Source organism: Rhinolophus ferrumequinum, chromosome 25, assembly GCF_004115265.2.
Source record: "Rhinolophus ferrumequinum isolate MPI-CBG mRhiFer1 chromosome 25, mRhiFer1_v1.p, whole genome shotgun sequence".
In the NCBI taxonomy this organism is placed as follows: domain Eukaryota; kingdom Metazoa; phylum Chordata; class Mammalia; order Chiroptera; family Rhinolophidae; genus Rhinolophus; species Rhinolophus ferrumequinum.
This window is the reverse complement of record NC_046308.1, coordinates 37,638,621-37,661,509: the sequence shown is the minus strand read 5'-3', so window position 1 is coordinate 37,661,509 and position 22,889 is coordinate 37,638,621. Positions and strand designations below refer to the sequence as shown.

General features: G+C 38.0%; 1 long non-coding RNA gene across 1 annotated transcript in view; it reads left to right on the top strand.

Moving 5' to 3' along the window:
* LOC117017282 (uncharacterized) overlaps window positions 1–22,889 on the top strand; it is a 38,283-nt gene that overhangs the window by 10,557 nt on the left and 4,837 nt on the right. Inside the window, exon 2 of the long non-coding RNA XR_004422058.1 lies at window positions 11,034–11,125. This is a non-coding gene — a long non-coding RNA (uncharacterized LOC117017282). The remainder of the gene's footprint in view (window positions 1–11,033; window positions 11,126–22,889) is intronic.

Here is a 22,889-nt window from a genome sequence, read left to right as displayed (position 1 = left end):
AAGTCATTTTATAGTCTTATGAGAATTCTCTTGTATGTAACCCTCTGTCTTTTTCTTGCTGCTTTTAAGATTCTTTGTCTTTAATCTTTGCCATTTTAAACTATAATGTGTCTTGATGTGGGCCTGTTTGGGTTCATCTTGGTTGGAACTCCTCTGCACTTTCTAGGCTTATATGTCGATTTCCTTCACCAGGTTAGGGAAGTTTTCAGTCATTATTTACTTCAAATATGTTCTTGATACCTTGCTCCCTCTCTTCACCTGGTATTCCTATGATGCGCATGTTGTTGTGCTTGATGTTATCCCACAGGTCTCTTAAACCATTTTCATTATTTTCTATTATTTTTTCTTTTTGTTGTTCCACTTGGGTAATCTCTGCTAACTTGTCTTCTAAATTGCTGATGCAATCCTCTGCCTCATCTAACCTGCTGGTAATTGCTTCAAGTGAGTTCTTTATTTCAGTTATTGTATTCTTTATTTCTAACTGGTTGTTCTTTATGATTTCTCTATCCTTCTTTATGTCGTCACTAAGCTCCTTAAACATTCTTATCATCAGTGTTTCTGAACTCTGTCTCTGATAGGTTGGTTACCTCTATTTTATTGGTTCCAATTCTGGAGGTTCCTTCTATTCTTTTATTTGGAACATGTTTCTTTGTTTCCCCATTCTGGCTGACGCTCTGTGTTTGTTTGATGTATTAGGTATATCCCCTAGGGTTCTCAGTCTTTTCTGGGTGGTCTTATTTAGTACGTGTCCTTTATACTTGACTTGCACCGCTTTCCTATTCTCCTGTGTGTGTGCTCCAGAGGTGACACTTGTTATGTGTGTATTCTCCTGTTAAAGTTGAGCTTTAATTGCTTTTGGCTTGTCAGTAGGTGGGATTGACCCCTAGTCTGACTAGTTGTGTCAGAATTGGCTATACCCACAGTGGATAACCTGCTGTGTGAGAGTTGACCCCTCAGATGAGGCTTGGCCCCTATGGGCTCTTGTGCTTGTAGAGAACTCCCTCCGTTTGTGTCACTTGTAGATCAAATCCAGTAATACTCTGGTTTTGTCTGGAGTTGGCCTCTGGGTGTGTTGAACCTTGTGCCTCTTGGGCTGGGCCCTGGTGTAGGGCAATTTCGGAACAAAACAAATCAAGGAGCACAACAACAACAACAAGAACAACAACAACAAAGAAGAAATCAAATATATTCCCATGTAAAAACACTGATAAGCAACACTCAGCACAGGCAAAAATATCAAAAATACAAAAAAAAAATCGATACAGAAAAATGGAAAGAGGGAAGAAAAGTAGGGTAAGGAAAATAAAAAAGAAATAAGAGAGAGAGAGAAAGGAGAAATGTGTGTGTGTATATATATGCTAAAATGTGTGTGTACATATATATGCTAAAAATGATAGTAATACTAAAAAGAAAAAAAAAGCAGTGCCAGTCTTTGCTTAAGCCCACCAAGCCATCTCCAGGTTGTCCTCTGCTCTGCTGTACAAAGACTCCTCTGCATCTTGTGGAGGCAGAGCTGGCCACCTGTTTGTCCAGAGTGATCCTGTAACTGCAGTTCTAGATGAGTTGGTCTGTGGTGTGTGGTTGGTAGTTTTTACAAAGTCAGCACAGTTTCTGCTCTTGCCTGCACAGAGATGCGCTGAGAGCACTACAGTCAGCCACTAGGTATTCCCTGGTGGGCTTATTCCCTGTGCTCAGGTCTCCCTCAGTCTTAGGGCACTTCTTCCATTGGAGAGTGTGGAGGACAAGAGATTTCTGAGCTGCTGAAAGCCCAGAGCTGCCTTTGCCACTCGCTGCTGACCCCTGCGTGTGTCTTCGCAGCTGTAGTTGCCCTGCCACGAGCAGCCCAGAAAATGTGGGGGGTGGGAAAGGCTGGTGTCTTCTGTGTCCGGCCCGGTCTCTTCCCTAGGTCATAGCTGCAACTGTCTTTTTCCAGGTCCTGAGCATTACAGCACCTCTGTAATCTGACACTTCTCGTTTCAGGGACCAGCTTGAGACTCTGGAAAAAGCGGGTTTAGGATTGCTGTGGGAGAGAGGGTGGAGGAGCCCAGGTATGGTATTTGCTTTTTATGTGACCTAGGGCCCAGCTGGAGATCTCAGCTGAGGTTACTGCCTCAAACACTAGATACGCTGACCTCTTGGTAAGAGAGGATCAGCTGTGGGATGCAGGGAAAGAGCCCATCGCCTGACTCTTGTGATCTCTGGTCTGTGTTCTGCCCCCCCGACCCCCCGCTCCCCCATGCAGCTCGCATCTCTGCAGCCACAGATGTGGACTGCGTCTCCACATCACTCCCTTCCCTCTTCGCCTGCTCGCCTGGTTTGTCCACCTTCAAGTAATTCTCGTGCAAGTCTCTTAGCTGTTGTGTAATGAGCAGAGTTCTTTTATAGGTTATAGATGTTCAATCTGTGGTAAGTTCCAGAGGAAAACTCAAGAAGACCACTTCACTGCCGCCATTCCTAGGACGTCACCCCTGGGAGTCCTGTAGATCCAGGTTTCTGACCTATATTATTTTCGTTATGTCTAAGGAAATTTTAAAAATTAGTTTCTCAATTACAGTTGACGTACAATATTATATTAGTTTCAGAAGTACATATAATGATTAGACATTGAAATACCTTACAAAGTGACCATTCTGATAGGTCCAGTTACCCATGTTACACCATTCATAGTTGTTACAACATTGTTGACTATATTCTTTATGCTGTACTTTGCATCCCCGTGACTATCATATTGGCAATTTGTACTTCTTTTTTTTTAAATTTTTTATTGAGGAATATTGGGGAACAGTGTGTTTCTCTAAGGCCCATCAGCTCCAAGTAGTTGTCCTTCAATCTAGTTGTGGAGGGCGCAGCTCAGCTCCAAGTCCAGTTGCCGTTTTCAATCTTTAGTTGCAGGGGGCACAGCCCACCATTCCATGCGGAATTTGAACCCAAAACCTTGTTATAGAGAGCTTGCGCTCTAACCAACTGAGCCATCTGGCTGCCCAGCAATTGTTACTTCTTAACCCCTTTCAACTTTTTCACCCCCCAAAACCCCTGCCATCTAGCAACCATCAATTTGTTCTCTGTATTTATGAATTTTTTTCTGTTTTGTTTATTTTGTTTTTCAGATTCTACATATAAGTGAAATCATATGGTATTTGTCTTTCTCTGACTGACTTATTTCACTTAGCATAATACCCTCTAGGTCCATCCATTTTGATGCAAATGACAAAATTTTATTCTTTTTATGGCTGAGTAATATTCCATTGTACATACATACCACATTTTTAATCTATTAATCTATTTATGGCCACTTAGGTTGCTTCAATATCTTGGCTATAGTAAATAATGATACAATGACATAGCAGTGCACGTTTTTTGAATTAGTATTTTGGATTTCTTCAGATTATACCCAGAAGTGGATTTACTGGGTTGTATGGCAGTCCTATTTTTAATTTTTTGAGGAAATTCCATACTGTTTTCTACAGTGGCTGCACGAATTTGAAATCCCACCAACAGTATGTCAGGGTTCCCTTTTCTCCACATCCTTGCCAACACGTATTTCTTAATTTTGGGGTGATAGTCATTCTGACTATCAGGTGTAAAGTGATATTTCATTGTGGTTTTAATTTACATGTCCCTGATGATTAATGATGCTGACCATCTTTTCATATGTTTAGTGGCCATTTGTATGTCCTCTTTGGGCAAATGTCTATTCAAGTCCTCTTCCCATTTTGTAATTGTTTGTCTTTTTAGTGTTAAGTTGTATAAGCTCTTTGTATTTTTTGGATATTAACCTATTATCAGAATTTATCATTGGTGATTATCTTCTTCCATTCCATAGGTTGTCTTTTTTGTTTTGTTTATGGTTTTCTTCACTGCACAAACTTTTTAGTTTGATGTCGTCCCATTTGTTTATTTCTTCTTATTTTTCCCTTGTCCAAGAAGACATATCTAAAAAAATATATTGCTCAGAGTAATGACAAAGATTTTACTCCTCATGTTTTCTTATAGGAGTTTTATACTTTCAGGTCTTACATTTAAGTGTTTAATCGATTTTGATTTTATTTTTGTATATAATATAAGAAGGTGGTCTATTTTCATTTTTTTTTGCATGTGTCTATTCAACTTTTTCAACACCATTCACCGAATTGACTGTCTTTACCCCATTGTATATTCTTCCCTCCTGTGTCATAGATTAAATTACCATATAGGTTTATTTGGGGGCTCTCTATTCTGTTCCACTGATCTACGTGTCTGTTTTTATGGCAGTACCATGCTATTTTGATTACTATAGCCTTGTGGTACAGTTTGATATCAGGAAGCATGATACTTCCAACTTTGTTCTCCTTTCTCAAGATTGTTGTGGCTATTCAGGGTCTTTCGTGGTTCCACATAAGTTTTAGAATTATTTGTCGTAGTTCTGTGAAAAAATGCCATTGATATTTTGATACAGATTGCATTGACTCTGTCGATTGCTTTGGGTACTATGGACATTTTAAGAATGTTAATTCTTCCTATCCATAAGCACAATATATGCTTCCATTTATTTGTGTCTTCTATTTATTTCTTTAGTGTTGTATAATTTTCTGAGTACCAGTCTTTTATCTCCTTATTAAATTTATTCTTAGGTATTTTATTTTTTATGCAGTTGTAAATGAGATTGTATTCTTAATTCCTCTTTCTGAGAGTTCATTATTTCTCTATAAAATGCAACCAATTCCTGAATGTTAGTTTTGTAGCCTGCTACTTTACTGAATTCATTTATTAGTTATAATAGTTTTTTTGAAGAAATCTTTAGGGTTCTCTATATATAGTGCCACATCAACTATATATATTTCTTTCAAATTTGGATACTTTTTATTTTTCTTGTCTGATTGCTGTAGCTAGGACTTCCAATACTTTGTTGAATAGAAGTGGTGAAAGTGGACATCCTTATCTTGTTTTTGATCTTAAAGAAAAAACTTTCAGAGTTTCACCATTGAGTATGTTAGGTGTGGTTTGTCACATATTGCCTTTATTATGTTGAGGTATGTTTCCTCTCTTCCCACTTTGATGAGAGTGTTTATCATAAATGGATACTGGATTTTGTCAAATGCTTTTACTGCATCTATTGATATGATCATGAGTTTTATCTTTCCATTTATTTATGTGGTGTATCACACTAATTGATTTTTAGATACTAAGCTGAACATGCATCTTGAAAATAAACCCCATTTGAATATGGTGTATGATCTTTTTAATGTATTGCTGAATTTGGTTTGCTAATATTCTGTTGACTAGGGTTATTAGTCTACAATATTTTCTTCTTTGAAGTATCTTTGTCTGGTTTTGGTATCAGAGTAGTGCTGGCCTTGTAAAGTGAGTTTTGCAGCCGTTCCTCCTCTTCAATTTTTTTGGAATAGTTTGAAAAGGATAAGAGTTAATTCTTCTTTGAAGGTTTGTAAAGTTTGCCTGTGAAGCCATCTGGTCCAGGACTTTTCTTTATTTGGAGTATTTTTCTTTTATTACTGATTTGATTTCCTTAGTAGTTACTGGTCTGTTCAGATTTTCTCTTTCTTCCTGATTGAGTCATGGAAGATTATACGTTTCTAGGAGTCTATCCATGTCTCCTAGGTCATCCAATTTGTCAGCATATTATTGTCCGTAGTATTTTCTTATAATCCTTTGTATTTCTATGGTGTCAGCTGTCATTTCTCTTTCATTTCTCAGAACTCATTTGGGACTTATATCTTTTTTTTTTCTTGATTATTCTGGCTAAAGGTTTGTCAACTTTGTTGTTTTCAAAGAACTAGCTCTTGGTTTCATTAATCTTTTTATGTATATATTTTTAGACTCCAGTACATTTATTTTCATTCTGATCTTTCATTCTGGTTCTTCTTATTCCTTTCCTTTTACTCACTTTAGGCTTTGTTTATTATCCTTTTTCTAGATCCTTTCAGTGTATAGTTAAATTGTTTATTTGAGATTTTTCTTGTTTTTTGAGGTAGGCCTGTATTGCTATGAATTTCCTTCTTAGGACTGCTTTCACTGCATCTCATAGATTTTTGGGTCATTGTGTCATAGATTTTTGGGTCATTTTTATTTGTCTCAAGGTATCTTTTGATTTCTTCCTTGATCTCATTGTTGACTCTTTCATTATTTAGTAGCATGTTTCTCAGTCTCCGTGTGTTTTTGTGTTTTTCAGTTTTTTCTTGTAACCAATTTCTAATTTTATAAAGCACTGTGGTCAGTGCTTGATATAATTTCAATCTTCTTAAATTTATTGAGACTTGTTTTTTAGCCTAGCATGTGATCTATCTTGGAAAATGTTCCATGTGTACTACAAAAAAATGTATATTCTTCTGCTTTGGGGTGAAGTGTTCTAAAAATATTAATTAAATCCATCTGGTCTAATGTGTCATTTAAGGCCACTGTTTCTGTGTTAATTTTCTCTCTGGAGGATCTGTCCATTGGTGTCAATGGGGTGTGGAAGTCCCCTAATATGATTGTGTTCCTTTTTTTTAGGGAACTTTTTAAACTTTTATTTATTTAAGTGTGTTTTTCCAGGACTCATCAGCTCCAAGTCAAGTAGTTGTTTCAATCTAGTTGTGGAGGACACAGCTCACAGTGGACCATGTGGGGATTGAACTGGCAACCTTATTAAGGGCACCACTCTAACCAACTGAGCTAACCAGCCACCCCTGATTGTGTTACTTTTGATCTCTGTGTTTATGTCGGTCAATATTTGTTTTATATATTTAGGTGCTCCTATGTTGGATGCATAGAAGTTTACTAGGGTTATATTCTCTTGTTAAATTGATCCCTTTATTATTATATAATGCCCTTCTTTGCTTTTATTATAGTCTTCATTTTAAAGTGTACTTTGTCCAATATAAGTATTGCTACCCTAGCTCTTCTCTTATTTACATTTGCATGAAATATCTTATTCCATCCCTTCACTTTCAGTCTGTGTGTGTCTTTTGATCTGAGATGGGTCTCTTGTAGACAGCATATGCATGGGTTTTGTTTTCTTATCCACCCAGCTACCCTATTTCTTTTGATTGGAGCATTTAATCCATTTACATTTTAAGTGATTATTGATAGATACACAGTTATTGCCATTTCATTATTCATTTTACTGGTCTTTGTTAGTTTGTTTTCTCCTTTCTTTTGCTTAAAGAAGTCCTTTTAACATTTCTTGTAATACTAGCTTGATGGTAATGAATTCCTTTAGCTTCTCCTTTTCTGGGAAGCTCTTTATCTCTCCTTCAATTTTAAATAATAGCTGTGCTGGGTAAAGTAGTCTTGGTTGTGGGCCCTTGCTTTTCATCACTTCGAATATATGTTGCCACTCCCTCTGGCCTGGAAAGTTTCTGTAGAAAAGTCAGCTGATAGTCTTATGGGAGCTCCCTTGTAGATAACTACTTGTCTTTCTCTTGCTGCTTTTATAATTCTCTATTTGACTTTAACCTTTAGCATTTTAATTATGATATGTTTTCTTGTGTGCCTGTTTCAGACTCTACACTTCCTGAGCTTATACGTCTATTTCTTACACCAAGTTAGGGAAGTTTTAAGTCATTATTTCTTCAAATAGATCTTTGAGCCCTTGCTCTCTCTCTTCTCCTTTTGGTACTTCTATGATGCGAATGTTGTTGCACTTGATGCTATCCCACAGGTCTTTAGCAATATAAAAGACTGCACAGAAAACTACTAGAACTGATAAATGAATTTAATAAAGTAGCAGGATACAAAATTAATATTCAGAAATCAGTTGCATTTGTATATACCAATAATAAAATATCAGAAGGAGAAATTAAGAAAACAATCCTATTTACAATTGCTTCAAAGACTATAAAATGCCTGGGAATAAGTTTAACCAAAGAAGTAAAAGATCTGTACTCAGAAAATTATAACACACTGAAAAGAGAAACTAAAGAAACTACAAATAGATGGAAACACATATCATGCTAATGGACAGGAAGAATTAACATAGTTAAAATGTCCATAGTGCCTAAGGCAATATACAGATTGAACGCAATTCTTATCTAACTACCAAGGACATTTTTCACAGAAATAGAACTATAATCCTAAAATTTATATGGAACCGTAAAATACCCCAGATAGCCTTGGCAATCTTGAGAAATAAGAACAAAGTGGGAGGTATCACGATACCTGGCATCAAATTATACTACAAGGCTACAGTAATCAAAACAGCATGGTGCTAGCATGAAAACAGACACATAGATCAATGGAAGAGAATAGAGAGTCCAGAAATAAATCCATGCCTATATGGTCATTTAATCTACAACAATGGAAGCAAGAATTTACAGTGGGGTAAAGACAGTCTATTCAATAAATGGTTCTGGGAAACCTGGACAGACACATGCAAAAATATGAAGCTGGATCATCTCCTTACACCATATACAAGAATAAATTCAAAATGGGTCAAAGGCTTAAATGTAACATCCGAAACCATAGAACTCCCAGAAGAAAATATAGGAAGAAAGTTTACAGAAATTACCTGGAGTAAGATTTTTACTGATACATACCCTCGGGCAAGGGAAGTAGGAGAAAAAAAATAAACATGTGGAATTACATCAAACTAAAAAGTTTTTCACAGCAAAGGAAACCATCAATAAAACAAAAAGGCATCCTACTGAATTTGCCAATGATATATCCTATAGGGGTTAATATCCAAAATTTATAAAAAAAACTCACTCAACTCAACTCCAAAAAAACAAACAACCCAATTAAAAAATGGGCAGAGGACTTGAAGAGACATTTTTTTTAAAAGGACATGCAGATGGCAAATAGACATATGAAAAAATGCTCAACCTCACTAATCATTAGAGAAATGCAAATAAAAACCACAATGAGATACCACCTCACCCCAGTCAAAATGGCTATCATCAGTGAATCAACAAACAACAAGTACTAGCTAGGATGTGGAGAAAAGGGAACCCTTGTGTACTGTTGGTGGGATTGCAGATTGGTGCAGCTACTATGGAAAACAGTATGGAGGTATCTCAAAAATCTGAAAATGGAATTACCTTATGACCCAGTAATTCCACTCTTAGGTATATATCCGGAGAAGTCCAAAACTCTAATTTGAAAAACTTTATGCACCCCTGTGTTTAATGCAGCACTATACGCAATAGCTAAGACATGGAAACAACCGAAATGCCCATCAGTAGACGACTGGATTAAGGAACTGCGGTACATTTATACAATGGAGTATTTCGCAGCCATAAAGAAGAATGAAATCTTACCATTAGCAGCAATATGGGTGGACCTAGAGAAGAGAACATTATGCTAAGTGAAATAAGTCAGACAGAGAAAGACAAATACCATATGATCTCACTTATATGTGGAATCTAAAGAAAAGAATAATGAATGAACTAATCAGAAACAGTCTCAGAGACATAGAGGGAAAACTGAAGATTGCTAGATGGGAGGGGGTGGGGATAATGGGGAAGATGAGGGGTTAGAAAGCACAGTCAGTAACCATAAGATTGCCAAGGGGATATGAAAGTCAATTTGGGGAATGCAATCAATAACGTAAAGATTTTGTAGGGTATCCGATGGACACTTCTCTCGTTAGGAAGACCACCTCAGGGATGATGTAGATGCCTGATCACTGCACTGTACACCTGAAGCTGAAGCTGAACAATAATGAATGTCAACTGCAATTTTATATATATATATATATATATATATATATATATATATATATATACACACACACACATATTTACAAGAAGCGTAGTACAGCATTAGGAATAGACAGTGGAAATGTAATGACTGTATGCGATGTCAGAGGGGTAGTAGACGGGGGAGGGAAGTTATCACTGTGTGAGGAATATAAATGATAAATGTCTAGCTATTATATTGTTTTGTATACCTGAAACTAAAACCAAAAAAAAAAAAAAAAAGAATTTGGCTAAAGCTCCAAAAAAAAAAGATAAAATAAATAAAAGACTGTACACAGTTATAAACTATAATACAGCAATATGAAGAAATGCTATATAGCTCTTTAAAAGAATAAAGTGGTGCTATAGTATGGCCAAAAAAGATTTTGAAGATGTAATATTAAGAAAAAATACAGAAAAAGACTGTGATACCATTTATGTCAAAATAAAAACTGGGATCTTGTATATTCATGAAAAGTATTTCTGAAAGGATAAAAAAAAATGTTAACAGTGGTTGATTCCAAGAAGTGGTGGGCCAGAAATCATTGAGGGAAGACTGACCTATAAACAATCATATGCACTTTTATTACTTATGGGAAAGAAATGGGGGGAAGGATGGGGAAGCTTCGTACAGTTTAGAATGGTTTTAAGAGGTCCTCTGGAGGAGGTGAATTCAAACTTCGTTCAGAAGGATGAGAGAACTAGGAGAAACATAGATGAATTTGAGTTACACAGTCTGGGATACAGGCACCAGTTAACAAGCATTATCTGACTTCAAAATGGAGAAAAGCAGCCCAGTCCCAGGGAGTGCCCTGAGCCTTCCAGGTTCTGAGAGCTGGGCGCATTGTCACTGTTCCTGGGTGAACAGCAAGTAGGACAACAGAAAGGCTGCTACACAGAGGACACAGAACAAAAGAAGGGGAAAGGGGAACTTCCTCTACTGAAGGTCATGTACTAACAGTGAGAGCCTGATCAGACATATTCATTCATTCATTCATTCAATCCCTCTTTAGTCTTTTATTTCTTTCCATTCATTTCAATAAGTATTCAGTGTCTACTATATTCCAGGGTCTGTAAAAGCAATGATAAATAGAAAAAAGAGATCTTACCTTTATGCAGTTTAAAGTTTAAGAAGAAAGGTCAATATTGAACAAATAACTATAAAGTGTATTACAAAAAAAGATGTTATACGTGAATAGTCAAGTAATAAATATGACTCTTAGTACACATATTCAAGAGTACAAGAAATGATAGATTTCCTTATTTATGCTATAGGTTTTAACTGCCTGAGGTCAACCGTGCCAGTACTTTTTATCTTCTGCTAAAGTACAAATTAGCTCTTCAATCAGATGGCTAATGCAGTCTTGTGTTCTTCTTTTCCAGAATAACCGTCTAACTGTGATTGGAATAACCCTAGCAGCTGTTATGGAAAGTGGAAGGCATGTAGAGGAAAGCTGTATGAGCAGGCTCTGTCCGTAAGCAAATGCTGTGATTTTCCTTTTGGTGCAGCAGTGTGCTGAGCTATATGTTTTGCATAGACATATTCCCTTGGCAAACAGACTGTTCTTTTTGATTTATGCCTCCAACAGACTGGTGGCATCATGCACTGGAAGGAAAAGGGGCTGGTTCTCTTTGTCAGAGAGAACTATTCTCTGGGTTATTCTCAGAAGCGCTGTTCTCTGCGAAAGAACAGCCCCTATGGATGCACAGCCCAGGGAAAACCGCAAGGGAGCCCTTTTGTGCATGGGTGAAATCTGGTGAGGAGACAAAAGACCACTGATAGTAGATGAGTGGGGTGGAGGCTTCTTCAGCTCCTTCTCTGACTATTGTTATAGCTTTTGTTTTAAAGTCTATTTATGTCTGATATAAGTGTTGCCAGCTCAGCATTTTTGTTTGTTTTCATTTTCATGAAATATCTTTTTCTATTCCTTTACTTTCAGTCTCTGTGTATCTTTTAGTCTGAAGTGAATATCTTGTAGGCACCATACAATGTATGATCAAAAACTATGGTGAATGTTTAAATTAAAAAATACACATATTACAGTAAAAGACACATTGCCATTAGTACCTCTCAAAATATTCCCACTCACTTTGAACACACTTATCCCATCATTCGTGCCACTTTCTGAAGCAGTTCTGGAAGTCCTCTTTCGTGAGTACCTTTAGTTGTACTGTCATGGCTGCTTCAATGTCCTGAATCAATTCAAAACATTTACCTTTCATGGTCATTTTGACTTTGGGGAAAAACCAGAAGTCACACCGTGCCAGATCTGTTAAGTGGATGAGGACACACCATAATGTTTTTACTGGACAGAAATTGCTGTGCCAGAAACAATGTGTGACACAGAGCTTTTCCATTGTGACACAGAATATGGTGAATGCTGCTGCTGAGTGCCATTCAATGAAAAGGCAGGGATCTTCAATACAGGAAGTGGCGCATCAAACCTTTGTAACAGTGTGTGACAAGTTTCAACTTGTTCAGTGCACTCAGGCAAGTGTGAGCTATGGTTGAGAGAAGGTGTGTTTTAATCATCCTCCATCATGACAACACTCCGTGTCACACATCACTTCTGGTATATGGCAATTACAGTCAAATAAAAACATTATGAAAAAACAAAACAAAAAACATCATGGTGTGTCCTCATCCACCTTATTCACTGGATCTGGCACCATGAGACTTCTCACTCTTCCCCGACATCAAAATGATTCAGGACATCAAGGCAGCCATTACAGCACAACTAACGACACTCACAAAAGAGGACTTCCAGAACTGCTTCAGAAAGTGGCAAGAATGATGGGATAAGTGAGTTCGAAGCGAGGGTGAGTATTTTGAGGGGAATTAACGGCAATGTGTCTTTTACTGTAATAACTTTTTTTTTATTCATTCACCATTTGTCTCATTAAACGTCATATGTAAGGATCTTGTTTTCTTCTCCATTCAGCCACCCTGTCTTTTGATTGGAACATTTAATCCATTTATATTTGAAGTAATTATTGATAGATATGTAGATATTGCCATTTTACTATTCATATTTTTAAACATTTTTTCTTCTTCTTCTTCTTGGAGAACTCCCTTTAACATTTCTTATAATACTGGTTTGATAGTGATCAACTCCTTTAACTTTTTCTTATTTGGGAAGCCCTTTGTCTCTCCTTCTATTCTAAATGATAGCTTTGCTGGATAGAGTAATCTTGGTTGTAGGTCCTAACTTTTCATCACTTTGAATATTTCATGACACTCTTTTCTGGCCTGTAATGTTTCTGTTGATAAATCAGCCAATAATCTTATGGGAATTCCTTTGTAGTTAACTACCTGGTTTTTTCTTACAGCTTTTAAGATTCTCTCTTTGTCTTTAACCTTTGTTATTTTAATTATGATGTGTCTTGGTGTGCCTTTCTTTGGGTTCATCTTGTTTGGAAATCTGTATGCTCCCTGGGCTTGTATGTCTATTTACTTCACCAGATTAAGGAAGTTTTCCATCATTATTTCTTCAACTAGGTTTTCATTCTCTCTCTCTCTCTCTCTCTCTCTCTCTCTCTCTCTCTCTCTCTCTCTCTCTCTCTCTCTCACTTCTGGTACTCCTATGATGCCAATGTTAGTGTGCTTAATGTTGTCCCAGAGACCCCTCAAACCTCATTTTGTTTTTGGATTCTTCATTCTTTTTGCTGTTCTGATTGGGTGTTTTATGGTACCTTGTCTTCCAAATTGTTGATTTGATCCTCTGCTGCATCAAATCTACTGTTGATTCCGTCTAATGTATTCTTTTTTTTTAAAAGTTTTATAAAATTTATTTGAACCAAAAAAAAGATACACCTGGAAGCAAGATCTCAACAAGCTGCTATAAATGCTTCCAAGATTTCTTCTTTTTTTAAAAACTTAAAGTTTATTGGTGTGATAATTGTTTGTAAAGTTACATAGGTTTCAGGTGTACTTTAGTTATTCCCACTAGCAATCCTCAGTCCCCCCAATTTCTGAGTCTATTCCTGTTTTGTTTGTTCATTTATTCTGTTCTTTAGATTTCACATTGAGGTGAGATCATATGGTATTTGTCTTTCTTCCATCTGATTTATTTCACTTAGCATAATATTCTCTAGGTCCACCCACGTTGTAGCAAATGGTAAGACTTCATTCTTTTTATGGCCAAGTAATATTCCATTGTATAAATGTATCACCGTTTCTTTATCCAATTGTCTATTGATGGACATTTTGGTTTTATCCATGTCTTGGCTATTATGAATAGTGCTACAATAAACAAGGGTGAATATGCCTTTTCATAACACCAAACTAGTGTTTTGGTTTACTTTGGATAGAAATCAGGAGTGGAATTGCTGCGTCATAAAGTAGTTCCATTTTCAATTTTTTGAGGTACCTCCAGTGGCTGCACCAACATGCAATCCCACCAACAGTGCACAAGTATTCCCTTTTCTCCACATCCTCATCAACACTGTTGTTCATTGATTTATTGATGGTAGCCATTCTGACCTGAGTGACGTGGTATTTCATTGTGGTTTTTATTTGCATTTCTCTACTGATTAGTGATGTTGAGCATTTTCTCATATGTGTGTTGGCCCTATGTGTGTACTCTTTAGAGAAATGTCTCTTCATGTCCTCAGACCTTTTTTTAATTGGATTTTTTCATTGAATTTTTTTTTTTTTGGTGTTGAGTTGTATAACTTTTTTTTATAGATTTTGGATATTCACTTCTCATCAAATGTATCATTGGCAAATATCTTCTCCTATTCAGTAATTTGCCTTTTTGTTTTATTGATAGTTTCCTTTGCTGTGAAAAAATGTTTTAGTTTGATGTAATCCTATATGTTTATCTTTTCTTTTGCTTCCCTTGCCCAAGCGGCTATATCAGTAAAAACATTACTAAGGGTAATGTCTGCAAATTTACTTCTTATATTTTCGTCTAGGAGTTTTATACTTTCAGATCTTACATTTAAGTCTTTCATCTGTTTTGAATTTATTTTTGTATATGGTATAAGAAGGTGGTCCAGCTTCATTTTTTGCATGCTTCTGTCCAGTTTTTCCAGCACTATTTATTAAATAGACTGTCTTTACCCCAGTGTAAATTTTTGCTTCCATTATCATAAATTAAATGACAATATAGGCATGGATTTATTTCTGGGCTCTCTGTTCTGTTCCATTGATCTATGTGTCTGTTCTTATGACAATACCATATTATTCTGATTACTATAGCCTTGTAGTATGATTTGATGTCGGATAGCACGATACCTCCCACTTTGTTCTTATTTCTCAAGATTGCTGTGGCTATTTGGGGTCTTTTATGGTTCCATATAAATTTTAGGATTACATGTTCCAGTTCTGTGAAAAATGTCATTGGTAATTTGATAGGGATTGCATTGAATCTATGTATTGCCTTAGATAGCATGGACATTTTAACTACATTAATTCTTCTTATCTGTGAACATGGTATATGTTTCCATTGATTTGTGTCTTCTTTAATTTCTCTCTTCAATGTCATATAATTTTCTGTGTAGAGATCTTTTACTTCTTTGGTTAAATTTATTCCTAAGTATTTTATTGTTTTTCAGGTAATTGTAAATGGGATTGTTTTCTCAATTTCTTCTTCTGATAGTTTGTTATTAATGTATACAAATGCAACTGATTTCTGAATATTAATTTTTTATCCTGCTACTTTACGAAATTCACTTATCAGTTTTGATAGCTTTTTGATGGAGTCTTTGGGGTTCTCTATATATAGTATCATGTTATCTGCATATCATGACAATTTTATTTCCTCCTTACCAATTTGGATGCCTTTTATTTCTTTTTCTTGTCTTATTGCCGTGGCTAGATCTTCCAGAACTATGTTGAATAAAAGTAATGAAACTGGGCAACCTTGTGTTGTTCCTGATCTTAAGAGGAATGCTTTTATCTTTTCCCCGTTGAGTGTGATGTTAGCTGTGGGTTTATCATATATGGCCTTTATTATGTTGAGATATGACCCCTCTAATCCAACTTTGCTAAGAGTTTTTATCATAAATGGATGCTGAATTTGTCAAATGCTTTTTCCGCATCTATTGGTATTATCATATGATTTTTATTTTTCATTTTGTTAATGTTGTGTATCACATTAGTTGATTTGCAGATGTTGAACCAACGTGGCATACCAGGAATGAATCCCACTGGATCATGGTGTATGATCTTTTTAATGTATTGCAGAATTCGGTTTGCTTATATTTTGTTGAAGATTTTTCATCTATATTCATTACGGATATTAGCCTATAGTTTTCATTTTTTGTAATTTTTTTTCTGGTTTGGGGTTCAGGGTGATAGTGGCCTCATAAAATGAATTTGGGAAACTTTCCTCCTTCTGTATTTTTCAGAATAGTTTGAGGAGAATAGGTGATAATTCTGTTTTGAAAGTTTGGTCAAATTCACATGTGAAGGCATCTGGCCCAGGGCTTTTATTTATTGGGAGCTTGTTGATTACTGATTCAATTTCATTGGAAAAACTGTTCAGTTTTTCTGTTTTTCTGTTTTTCATACATCCTTGGAAGATTGTATGCTTCTAGAAATTTATCTATTTCTTCCAGATTATTTAATTGATTGGTATATAGTTGCTCGTAATATTACCTTAATTTTTTTTTATATTTCTGTGGTGTCTGTTGTCACTTCTCCTCTTTCATTTCTGATTTTATTAATTTGGGTTTTCTCTCTCTTTTTCTCGATGAGTCTGGCTAAAGGTTTGTCAATTTTGTTTATCTTTCAAAGGGAAAACCAGCTCTTGGTTTCATTGTTTTTGTTTGTTTGTTTATTCGTTTTGTTTGTTTGTTTGTTTGCTTTTGTCTCTATTTCATTTATTTCCACTCTGATCTTCATAATTTTCTTCCTTATACTACCTTTGGACTTATTTTGCTGTTCTTTTTCCAGTTCCCTTAGGTGTAAAGATAGACTGTTGATTTGAGAATTTTCTGTTTCTTTAGGTAGGCCTGAAATGCTATGAATTTCCCTTTTAGGACTGCTTTTGCTGCATCCCTTAGATTCTGGGTCATTGTGTTTTCATTTTCATTTGTCTCAAGTTATCTTTTCATTTCTTCCTTGATCTCATTTTTGACCCATTCATTATTTAGTAGCACGTTATTCAGCCTCCATGTGTTTTCCAGTTTTCTTCATGTAATTGATTTCTAGTTTCATAGCACTGTGGTCAGAGAAGATGCTTGTTATGATTCAATCTTCTTAAATTTATTGAGATTTGTTTTTGGCCTAGCATGTGGTCTATCTTGTAAAATGTTCCATGTGCCCTTGAGAAGAATGTATATTGCTTTTTTGGGGTGAAATGCTCGAAAAATATCAATTAAATCCAACTGGTCTAATGTGTCATCTAAGGCCACTGTTTCCATGTTAATTTTCTGTCTGGAGTATCCATTGGTGTCAGTGGGGTGTTGAAGTCCCCTACTATGATAGTGTTATGACTGGTTCTTATTTATATTTTCTATCTCTGTGTTTTTGCTTTCTATCTCTTTGTTGAAGTTCTCCCTGAGATCACTGAGCATCCTTATAACCAGTGTTTTGAACTCTGAATCTGGTAGATTGCTTGTCTCCATTTTGTTTAGTTCTTTTTCTAGGGCTTTGTTCTGATCTTTTATTTGGAACATGTTTCTTTGTCTCCCCATTTTAGTTACCTCCCTGTGTTTGTTTCTATGTATTAGGTGGAGCTACTATGTCTCTAGGTCTTGGTAGAGTGACCTTATATAGTAGTTGTCCGGTAGGGCCCAGTGGCGCAGTCTCCCTTGTCTCTTGAGCTATGTGTGTCCCTTATGTTTGTTGTGTGTGCCCTGTTGGTTTAGTTGATCCTTGATTGCTATTGGCACATCAATGGGATGGATAAACCCTGAGTCTGACTGCTTGTGAGGACTGGCCATGAATACAAAGGAGGAGCTGTTGTGCCAGGGCTGACCTTATAGAGCAGGATTCAGTTTAGCAGGTCTCTGGTGTTTCCCCAGTCTGCCCTTTGGATGTGTCATTTGTGGAAGTAGTTGGGTGGTGTTCTGGTGTGGTATGAAGCTGGTCTCTGGGTATGTTCTGGAGCCTCTTGTTGGGGGGTAGCTTCTGGTGCAGGCCAAGGTCAGCTGCTTTTTGTGCACTGCCTGGAGCCACTTGGTATGAGCCACTAAGTGATGTATGGATTGTAACCACTTGTCTGGGCTTAGAGGTTACTGAGAAAGGCTAAGCTGTGGACTGATGCCAGCTGCTGCTAGTACTGAGCTTGGGTCTGCTTAGCAAGAGGTATGGGGCATGCTGAGGCCAGAAGCTACTTGTTTGGGGTTTGTGAACCTTTGAGAGGTTTTAGGAAAGTCCACAGCATAAGCCCAGACAGGCCATTTGCATGGAAAAACCCCTGGAAGCAGCTTGGGTAGGCCTGCAGGTTAGGTGTAGTGGGATCTCAGGGAATCACCAGGGCAAGGCGAACAGTGTTAGCCAAGTTGATGGAGACTCAGATATGGCGACCGCTCACAAGTGCAGGTTGAGTGGTGGGAGGACTCAACAAAGGAACAATGGCTTCTGCCAGCACTTCTATCTGGGAAGAAACTGCCCCTGCAGACCTTGTCCTGAAGCCAGACAACTCAATTCTTTCTCATTTGTCACTGGCGCCTTTCAAGCTACTGTCCCAGCACTGGAACTCAGAGTGAATGAGTCTGTCAGCAAGAAAGTCTGTGTGTGGGTCCTTTTAGAGGAATGCCTGGGACTACAGCAGCCCTCCGTCTCACTCAGCCACAATCCATGATGGTTTTCACGGCCAGAAGTTATGGGGACTTGTTTTCTTAGCACTGGAACCATGGGCTAGGAGCCTGGTGTGGGGCTGGGATCCCTCAATCCTCAGGGGGGACCTCTGCAGTTGTGATACTTCCTTATTTTTAACCACCACAATAGGTATAGAGTCAGTCCATTCTGCATCTTTTCCCTTCCTACCAGTCTTGAAGTGGCTTTTTCTGTATATCCTTAGTTATGGTACTTCTGTTCAGCTGGACTTCAGGGCATTCTCAATGATGGTTGCTCTGTAGTTTAGTTGTAATTTTGATATGATTGTGAGAGGAGGGAAACACAGCATTTACCTACTCTGCCATCTTGATTGGAAGTCAGAGATTTGTTATATTCAAACTGTATGCCCATCTTATTCCACAGGAGGTTAGACCATAAACTCCTTTAAGAGAAAAACTTGGTCTTATTCACATTTTGCCTTGCGGTAAAATGTCCACAAAGGTGGCCACCAGCAGTTCTTGCCAGCCCTTCAACTGGTGGAGCCTATTTCTCATTCCCTTGAACCTGGATTGGTCTTGTGTTTGCTGTGAACAGTGGAAGATGGTGGAAATGACACTGTGCTATTTTTAGTCCTACACCTACTGAAGACTGGCAGTTTCCTCTTTCACACTCTTGGACGCTAGCCACTATGTAAAGAAGTTTGGCTACCTTGCTGGAGAAATAGGCCATGTGGAGAGAGCAGAGTGCTGGGAGATGAAAGAGAGAGAAAGGCTCTGCCAGACCCCACCAATTTCAGCCTCCCCAGCTAAGGCACCAGACATGTGAGTGAGGCCATCTTGGATCTTCCTGCCTTAGTTTAACTGCCCCAGCCAATACCACAGGAGCAAAGAAAAGCCAAGCCCTACAGAATCAGGAGCAAACAAATAGTTGTTGTTTCCACCCACTGAGTTTTTGGAGTGGTTTATCACACAACAGTAGATAGCTGAATAGACCCCTTTCCATCTGCCCCAGCACAATGCCAGTCACATACATAGTGATAGCACAAAAGTAGGTTGAACTCAGATATTACTTCCTCCAAGAAGCCTCCTTTAATCTTTCCAGATTTCAATGCTCATTCTTTATAATACACTAATATCCTGTATATTTCTCTATCATGACTTACTACATTGTATTACAATGACAGAGATAAATGTACTATGTGCCTGTGTCTCCCCCTATCCACTTGACTCAAGGACAGGAAGCATGTTGTATTCATATTTGCACCCCCAATGCCTTAAATATTTATTGAAGTAATAACTCAATGAATAAATAAATGGAAAGTGAGATATAGATCAACGTGTAGATACCTCCTGGTAGAACAATCTTATAAAAGTTTAACTTTGTAAACCAAGAACACAATTTAAAAAATCAAAATCCATGGGCAATCCAAGCCAACAGTGCCATTCTTCATTCCAAAGGAATGTGATGGGAGCTCCTAATCAAGGGAGACTTGAGTTTCTGCCTCCTCTCTCAAATTCCCTCCAGGGAGGCTGCTAACAAGCTGGGAGATGGCCAAGGTGCAGCTGTCAAGAAAGGAGTGGCTGGTGGGCCATGAGTCACGCAGACAGTGGGTAATCAGTGCCTGTGACTTGTAGGCCAGGCTGGACCCAGGCAGGGAGAGCTGATGACTGGGTCACAGCCAAGAGCTGTTGGAATCACTAGTGTTCGATAGTCTAGTTGGTGTCATTAGAACATATCTCCACATGGGAACTGACAATGGGAAAGGTTTCCAGCTCACCAGCTCACTTCCTGGTGTGAACCAGCCCTCAGGAGAATGATATTTCCTATGAATCAGTTTCTCAGACTCCCCACCCCCCAACACACATACACACACACACGCACCCACACTCAACCACTAGTGACTATCAAAACACTAGTGATCCAACAGCTCTTGGCTGTGACCCAGTTATCAGCTCTCCCTGCCTGGTCCAGCCTGGCCTACAAGTCACAGGCACTGACTTCCACTGTCTGCGTGACTCATGGCCCATCAGCGAATCTGAGTAGTCTGGATACCACAATGCACTGAAAGCCTCACTTTCTCACCAGAACAGTGAAGAGCAGTGATCTCAAGCCTCAAGCCTCCATGAAGCAATGGGGATTGGTTTCTACAACGTGAACATGGGGAGCAGAGACAAGGTTTGAATGTAGTACCAGGCATCCAGGGCTTTGGAACTTCTGGATGATGTGAATCTCTCACCTTTTATTCTTTTGTCTGATATAAGCTCTGAATGAGGGTTTGTTTGTTTTATGGTGACTTAGACAATTGAGAACCTGATGTTGTCATTTAGATATCCTAATACCCAAATGTTTCACAACAAAAGAGAAGGGCATTGGATCTACTCCAGCCTTTTTGAAACAATTATTGTAGAGGGCCTCAGAAGCACTGGGATTTTGACATGTTGAATATCATCTCTAGAGTTCTTAAGATATTGTGGTGATTTTGTACTGTGTCAACTTAACTAACCTATAAACTACGTTTTCCAGAATCCCCTTCCATATGTGGCTCTAGGTTAGGTTGGCTCAATGAAATTTCTGTTGAATTTGGAAGATGTAAGGGAAGCGGCAGTGATTGCATAGGAAGGTTGGGTATAAGCTCTCAGTTGATGCACCCTTTGTGCGTGCGTTATTGTTTCTTTGCTGCCTCGTCTCATCAGTGTGAGGCAGTAATGGGGACAGAGATCTTCCAAGTTCCAATGGCTTTTCTCCTTCAGCTCCTTTGAGTCCTCCGCCAAGCATATGTGCAGTTCCATGGGAAGGGCACCAGCTTCTTCCTATACTACTCAGAGTTAGATGTGGGTGGATGAATATGGGTTCTACTTCTTGCAGGTAGGCTCCCGTTTGTCTTGATGGATTCCAGTTTATTCCTATGGTGATCCTGCTAGTCCTTTCCCCCATTTCCCAGACAGCTTTTCTCTCAACTGTCTATCCTGCTGACCTCCAAAAATGTGGAGCCCACCACAAAGGCAGAGTGTACCATAGACATCTTCACCTGTTGTGTAATGTCCAACCTCTATAATAAATCCCTTATTCCATGTCAGTCTTAGTGGCTCTTCTTATTTGAGGGAACCCCGACTGTTAATACTTATGTCAGGATTTTTCAGAAAATGTGGTTCTGTGGGTGAATGTATAAACAAAAAGCGGTACATACATACAATAGAATACTAGTCTGCTTTAAAAGGAATGAAATCCTGACACAGGCTGCAACATGGATGAACTTGAAGACATTTTGCTAAATGCAATAAGCTGGTCACAAAAGGACAAATATTATATGATTCCACTCGTAGGAAGTACTGAGAATGTCAAATTCACAGAGACAGAAAGTGGGCTGGTGGTCACCAGGGATTGGCAGGCAGGGCAGAATGGGGAGCTGTGATTTAGTTTGGGAAGGTTCAGTTTGGGAAGATGAAAACAATCTAGAGATGAGGTGGTAGTGATGGTCACACAAAAATGTGACTATATATAATGTCATTGAATTGTACACTTTAAAATGGTTTTAAAGTCTTGTGAATTTTTATGTTATGTATATTTCACTACAATAAAAATTATGGTACTTACTTGATAATTTAATGAATTAGAAAATCTCTCTTTCCATCGCCCTCACTCCTCCCCCTCTCTCTGCTGTTTTCCTATACCTTATTTCAAATTCTCCATTAAATTTGAATATTTGACATGTAGATGTCACCTAGAACACTAGACGTAGGTTAAAGATGTCACTATTTTGAAAAACAAGACAAAGAGAAGCTTACTAAATCCCAGTGTTTGTGAGGTGGAAACACAACAACAAACTTTATAACCACTATACTTCCCACTACAGAGGTCAGAATTTAGGCTACACAGTGACACGTGTGTACTATTCCTGCCAAATGAATCAGTTGGTTGAACATATTAATTACTTGAGTAGGCATTTCAGAATAGCTCTGGAGGGGAAAAAAATCTATGATTAAACCCAGGTTAAAAAAACAACACAAAAAAGCACTGATTGCCCAATTTCTATTCAAACTTGCCCAGTGCCTTTAGATGATCAGGTCTGACTCTGAGCCTCCATTTCTGCCCTAGAAATAGGAGGCTCTGTTATGCTTTCTTGGTTTGTAGTCTCTTTCCTGAACCTCTCATCCTGATCCACTGTATATTCTACTCCCGATCTTTCTGAACTCAAACCTTCAGTCTTATTTTCTCTCCTCACCCTGGGACAATAGCACTTGGTGTCACATAATACTTTGGCACTGCTTTGGTTTGGTTTTTGCCTCTTTAATCACAATGTAGCTCCCCCCCGCCCCCAGCATTTAGCCACCAACACTTGGAATTTGCACATCTGCCAAGGAAATCATGAGCAGTGTCCCAGTGGATTCCCCCAACCTTGCAGACACCTTCTCACTTCCTTTATTTATTTGGCCATGTTGCCGAGGTAACTGGAAGATCAGCCCAACCAATTTTAGGTACATGAAAACATAATTTGTAGACATGTTTCT